Source organism: Telopea speciosissima, chromosome 9 (assembly GCF_018873765.1).
Source record: "Telopea speciosissima isolate NSW1024214 ecotype Mountain lineage chromosome 9, Tspe_v1, whole genome shotgun sequence".
NCBI lineage: Eukaryota > Viridiplantae > Streptophyta > Magnoliopsida > Proteales > Proteaceae > Telopea > Telopea speciosissima.
Genome location: NC_057924.1, coordinates 50,790,776 through 50,798,233, shown reverse-complemented (window position 1 = coordinate 50,798,233; position 7,458 = coordinate 50,790,776).

The window sequence follows — 7,458 nt, the reverse complement described above, 5'->3', positions numbered from 1 at the left end:
CCGGATTGGAATCAACTGATTAAAAACCATAATCGCTCCAACATTAATTTCTAAGGTTGTTTTAGTTTCAAGTTTTGAGGCTTTTAATAATCAGTTCAATTATATATTGGTCCGAGTAAACAAACAGTTCCAAAACTATTGTATTTTATACAATTATAGTGTCAAAATCTTATTTCTTTTTAAAGTATTCTTGGTATTGTCTCCCACATTGGAAGTGGAAGAGAGTGCCAACTATTTTTATATAGTGCAACAACTATTTGGGCGTCCAACTCCTCTCCAACCACCCATCCAATGGTTGGGAGGATTTGCACACACATCCCAACACAAGTTAACTCCTGGGGATACGTGTCCAAGTCATCCCCGTACTTGGATGGGTGGTTGAAGAGGAGTTAGAGTTGGAGATGATCTTTTTCCAATACTTAAAACCCTACTTTGGATTATTTTTTTAATTGAAACATATAATACGAAAGGGGAATATTCTCCCTTTCCTAAAATTGTGAAAACTCAAAATAGAAGGTCAAAAAATTCTAACGAGCAAAGCCATCGGCACTATGTCGGGCCAAGCAAAGCCGCCTCTGACCCCAAAGCTCCCAGTGAAGGGAGAATAAGTGTTGACGATCAAACCACCGACGTCTGATAATAAATTCATACGAACATGATAAACCATTAATAAAATTAGCAGCCATCGATCTCCATAATAATAATAATGATAATAACCTATAATCTCCATGAACTGGCTCTGATACCATTAAAAGAATTTACATGCATGTAATAAGACATGGAGATCAATAGATATATAATAATCTGGTAACGGAGAGTGGTTTTTGGCATATTTGGATCTATGGCCAAAGAACGATAAATGCACAAACGTTATCGCTTTGCTATAAAGTTCGTCGGTCTTGCCTACCCTCTTCTTTACTGACCTTAGGGTTTCTAAAGTCGTTCACTTAATAGGCCAACGTCGACTATATATAGAGTGAGACTAGAGACCAACCTTGTAAAAAGAAATAAAAGTTTCATTTTCCATTAAAGGATAATTCATTAGGTCCACATTGTGCAATATTTTCACACCAATTAAGGTGTGCCAAATCTCAGTCCAATATCCATATGTGATCATTTTTCACTACTGGATCGAGCTAGCCAACTTCGCAACAGTCAACACTTACTTAATTCAGTTTTGAAAAACCAAGGAAATGTGACTATGCTAGCCCACCAAAAAGAAAACCTTATAATATAATGATGATAGGCTTAAAGCATAATACGAAAGTGCGTGTGAGGTTGTTTTACTTGTTTATACTAGTAAAAATTGGACTTCAAGTTTGAACAAGCACATGATTTGTTGTCTTAAGCATGACAACAATATTTATGATAGCATTTGAAGGGAAGTTAACTATCATAGATAGGCATACCGATCCGGCAGTTGTGTGTGACATGGTCATAACATTGACTATGAGGAATGAATATCCTTAAAGATTTATTTATTTATTTTTTGACCATTGATATGTGAAATTCCATCACCAATAATTGTTATATTACTCACACAACATATTATATTAATATATCATGGGTTTTGTATAAAAAAAAATATTAAGATTTATTGTCTTACTACCTCCACACATAAGTACACATATTTGTGAAGCGATTGAAAAGATATTGATAGATATCAAAATAAAACAATTTTCTATAACTATAAATTATGCTAGCTCCAATGACTTGTTTGTGAATTTTTTGAAGAATAAATTGAATACTACAAATGTCCTTTTGTACAAAGGTAAGTTTTTTCATGGTTGTTATTGTGCTTATGTTTGAACCTAATTGTACATGATGGAATTAAATTAACAAAATATTTACTATAAACACACATTTGTCATTAGAAAATTTAATACTATCATGTCTATCAGCACCATTTATGCAAAAATCATTTGATAACAATATTATATAAAGATTTTCATATCATTATTTAGATGCTTGTTTCAAACCATACAATGAATTAACTAGTTTTTTTTTTATAAGAATGAATTAACTAGTTTACATACTTTATGTTCTTGTCTATATACAAAACAACTTTTAGGTTGTCTTAAGTATATTTCATATTTCAAGTCTCTATTAAAAAATGTTATTTCTTTTTTTTTTGTGGTGAAAAGAGAATTTATCTATAACCAGGTGTATAATTAGTGGCTTCACGCATATTGTTGAGCCAAGGAATGGAAAGTGGCCATCACAAACACATGATAGACATAGCCTTTCTAGCAAGGATATCGGCAACAACATTGAACTAAAAAAGCCACACAGAGCATGGATATCCCAAATTACTGGAGTAACTTCCCGCGATGGTATACGAGTCCTATTTTGAACCAGCTCAATAACCTAGCTATTATTAGATTCTACCTGGATATGAAAGCGCCCAGCAGCAAGTGCTTGAGATAAAGCACACCGAATAGAACATGCTTCACCCTGAGCCGAGGTCTTGAAGTGGCATGGTATAGAAATAGCTTGAATTGATTTACCCACATAATCTCTGAAGACATAGCCTAGGCCGCCCTTCACGTCATTCTTTGGCACCTTATAGGGGAGGCTTCCAGGTAGAAGACTCATTATCTCGAGGAGGGGTTGGAGTAGAACCACCCTTTGATCCAGGTAACTTGGTTGAATAGTACTCAGCATAGGCTTTCTCCGCTATCAAAATTACCTCTTGGGGTGTCCATGTCCGAACCTTGAAGATAAAATCATTCCTTGCTCTCTATATATACCAGCAGAGGAAGGAAGCACTAAACAATGATTATCGCACCAGCTTCTTATCCAATCTAAAAAGGGAGTCCTAACTAACCACCCACTCGCTAATCGAAAAAGTTTGATTATTTGAATAAGAGAGAGTTAGGTTGTTGCCAAACCACACCAACTTTGCAAACTCACAGCCGAAAATCACATGGTCTGTCATTTCTATCTCAACACCATACTTATAGCATGAATGGTCCAAAGAAATATGCCGAGTTGCTAGCCCTTCACGAGTGACAAGTCCCTTCGCACATGATCTCCATATAAAGACTTTGATATTTGGTAAAGTAGCAATAGACCAAATATGATTCCATACAATATCTGGTACTTATTCCCATCAATAACTCTAGTTATAGATGGACCAACTGTTGTCATCACCTGAGCATCATTTGATAGCAGGTGATATGCGATTTTTACAGTGAACACACCATTTTTTTAAGGCCCTCAAACCTGTGTATTCTCCCTAGTAAACAAGCTTAAAGAGATGTTCATAATAGCATCCACAACATATGACTGAAACCACTGTCATAGGAGTTCTACCTTCCAACATCTGGCTACAGGATCAATAAACTTTAAAACAAAAACAATCTGGCATCTCGTGGGTTTAACACAGAACCTAAAGAATATGACTCATCATTGTTCCACACATCAGTCATGCACAAATACTGCTATATGACTTACTATGCCATAATGGTTTTAGATTTTTTTTTTTGTTATCAGGTTCATTCAAATTGTGTTGAAGTAGGAGAGTAAATATTATTGTGGGTAATGGATCACAAACTTGATTAAGTTGTAATTAGGAAATATATGTTCCCCTTTACATAAATAAATGTATAAACAATAACTTGAAAGTTGAATTTCCTCGTAACTTGTTATGCTACGTTAATTGCTTGTTAGATGTTAATTACTTTAATTATCATCATTCGTTCATCCTAGTTATGAAGTAATTTAGTGTAGACAATAATAGGTGGTTGTTATTTGATAGGAGGAAGAGGGAATATTAGGTTTGTTATGCTGAGTTCACTTGCTTTAATTTTTTCTTTTGGTACTATTTCATAGTAATGAAATAGTTGTTTTGCATTTCAAGCTAGGTTGGAAAGAGAGGGGGGAGGGGGAGAGATCAAAAAATTCATATTTGGTGGCTAACAATTATCAGATGGTTTCTTATCTTTTAAATGGAGGTTAATGCTAGCTAAAATGGGATTTGGAGGGAGACAGTAAAACTAGTGAGAATCCATGAGTAGCTCTAAAGCTTGAGTATGCTGGGAGGGGGGAGGCAGAACTTGTGAGGATCTAGAAGTAGATCTAGGGCTTGAATATGTTGCAAAGGGGTGTATATATTTCCCTTCTAAAGATAAGAAATACAGGGTGTATGTTTGAAACTTTGGCATTTGGATATATTAATGAAATTTGCAATTTTGGAATTTCTCTATTTTGTTTTTCTAATTGGGTAGTCTGAAATCTTTTTTTTTTTTGTGAATGGTAGTCTGAAATCTTTGATAATATGAATTTGAGCAGTTGATCACTTATTTTTCTTCATTTTTATTCTTTATTAACATCAGTATATCGTTACTAACGAAAACCTATTCCATCAATGATTAATTTTTTTCAACTTCTTAGGAAGACATATTTTAACTTCATTTATGGGCTTTTAGACATTCATTGAATTCACATTATATTGCACCCAATAATTTAAGCTTATGCTGTTGGTATTTAAGTCTTAAGGAAAAAAAGTAGTAATAGCATAGAAGGCCTAGAAGTACATCTTGTTATTAGTCCTATTTATTTAAGCCTCATCTTCTATAAGAGATCTCTTGCCCATTTAAATGGTACTTGAGATCTTATGGGGTTGCACATGATTTTACTTGAAATTATATAATGGACTCGGACTTGTAGAGGCATTGTATCTTACAAAAGATAGGAGCATAATAATATCATATAATGGAAGTGGTCACTTATAGGCCATTAACTATTAGATGTCTGAGTTTAAGCAGTTATATGATATCCAATTGATTTTATAATTTCTTAACATTGTCAGATCAAAGATGGTTAATAGTTCAACCGCTGTAAATTGGAATCAAGTTGAGATTACTGAATTTGTTAATCTCATGATTGACAATGTTAGAAAGGGAAACAATATAAATTCTACTTTTAACAAGATTGGCTGGAATGATATTAAAATCCTTCTAGAGGCTACCATGGGTCGTTCATTCACCAGGAAACAATTACGCAATAAGATGTGTCAGATGCGTACAGACTATAGCAATTTTAAGAGACTGCTAGACACTACGAGTTTTCGGTGGAATCCAATCACCAAAATGGCCACAGCTGACAACAAATCCATATGAGTAATGGCTTCATAGGTAAACAACAATACAAGCATTTAATTGTATTATATTTATAATTGATGAGTCCAATACGTTGTCATAAACTATTTAGGCAAACTTAAGGTGGGCCAAGTTTAAGAAGAATGGATTACCATACTGGCTTGAGTTGCAGATGATCTTTAGGGATTCATATGCACGTGGGGATGACAACAACTGCAGCAATGATGATGTCGACATGGCTGAGAGCGAAGACCTTGCAAATGATTAGTACACACTTACTCTTCTAACACCTATAGACACAGTGTAGTTGGTTGTCAACCAACCGTTGTTGACCACATTGTAGTTGGTTATCAAGTTTTTCTAGATTTAATACCAAATTTGTCAATGAACTTGTACTTCAAGGATTGTCCATTGTATATGGGAGGACCCAAATTGGAGGATGTCATTCTGTGCAATGCTTCCTGAAAAAAAGAATTGGTTTCTAGATATGTTAGATGGTTGATCTTCAGTCCAAAAACTTATTCTTGTTTTCCAATCTTTTTTTTTTTTTTTTTATCTTTTATGAAAAAAAACATCTTCTGTTTTAGAAAATGGTTCTGATAATTAGTTTCTATAGTTTAAGTTTTGAATGGTGATTGTGTAATGATCAACAATTTAGGATCTTCATTCTAGTATTTCATATGTGATGATTTACTGCTTTTTCATGTTGATGATGATCTAGTTTATAATTGATGGTTTTACTTTTATAATTTATAAAAAAAAAATTATTTATTCATACATTGTGCAGTTATGGTATCACATATCAATATACATGTTGGTGCATCCAATGATGATGATGACGATGATGGTGATAATGATGATGATATGGTCATCATTATGTATGGAGCATTATTGGTCACAACGTCACTCAATACTAGATAATCATGTAGGGATAGTATCTTTCAGGGTCAATGATGGTAAATAAGATATTGAATAGCCATTCCGATAGATGTTACTAAGAATACAGGATGAAATGACATGTCTTCATAAACTAATGTAGTCTAGTGGTTCATAGGGTTTGGTTGAAAAATACTCGTTATATTATAGTAGATGAACATTTAACAATGTTCTTGTTCACAATAAGAAAGAGAGCAAGTAATAAAGATGTGCAAGTGATATTTTAGTATTCTGGAAAAATAATTAACCGGATCTTCAACATAGTGTAGCTAGCTATGCGCAAATTGACCAAGGAAAGAATCAAACCACCAAGTTTCAATCAAATCCCTGACGAGGTTTCTGCAAATCCAAAATACTATCCATATTTCAAGGTAATCAAAATTGAATGTTTCAATTATATATTCAACATTTTACATTTGCTTATTTAGACAATTGCATTGGTGCCATCGATGGTATTCATGTCATTACTATTGTACCGAGAGAAGATCAAACACGATATCGAAATTAAAAAAGAATTACAACACAAAATGTCATGTGTGCATCATCTTTTGACATGTGTTTCACATTTGTGAATGCTGGCTAAGAAGGCAGTGCCAATGACTATCGGGTCTTTGAATCAGCAAGAAGTAAGCCAAGTTGTAACTTCCCTCATCCACCTCTAGGTGATTATTTATTAAGCTAAAAGGCAAAACAATAGAATATTTTGATGCATACTATATATCACTTTGATTGTAATTTTGCTTTGTAGATAAATATTACGTTGTAGACTCTGGTTATACGAATTAGACTGGATGTTTGATACCGTTTAGAGGTAAGAGATACAATCATCTAGATTATAGAGGTGCGAGAAGAACTCAAAAAATAGTTAGAAAAATGTTCAACTTTAAACATTCCTCCCTGAGGAATGCCATTGAACGTTCATTTGGAGTTCTCAAAAACAAATTTGTGATTTTAAGATAAATGCATCATTTCTCTGTGAAAAACCAAAGTCACATTGTCATTGTATGTTGTCGCCTGCATAACTACATTAGAGATGAACAAAGGCCAGATGAAAGATTCTACCAAGCTTGGGTTAGATGAACCTGAAGTAGATCTTGATGTGTTAAACCGAAATCATGAACATTATAATTCGCCCCCATCAATGAGTAGTCAAAGGGATTGAGAAAGAGAGATGAACAATATTAGGAAACAGATTACAAACGAGTTGACTAGAAAACACCGGGCTTATTCCAATTTTAGTGGTTGTTATTTAATTACTATTATTAATGGACTCAGTCTGTAATATTTGATATTTTCTACCATTAATTGACAAATTCTAAAACATTTTATGACTTATTTATTTTATTTTATCATGCATGTTTTATAATAAAATTTATCCAACATTACATATGGTTTCTAATGTGAGTAATCGTACCCTTAT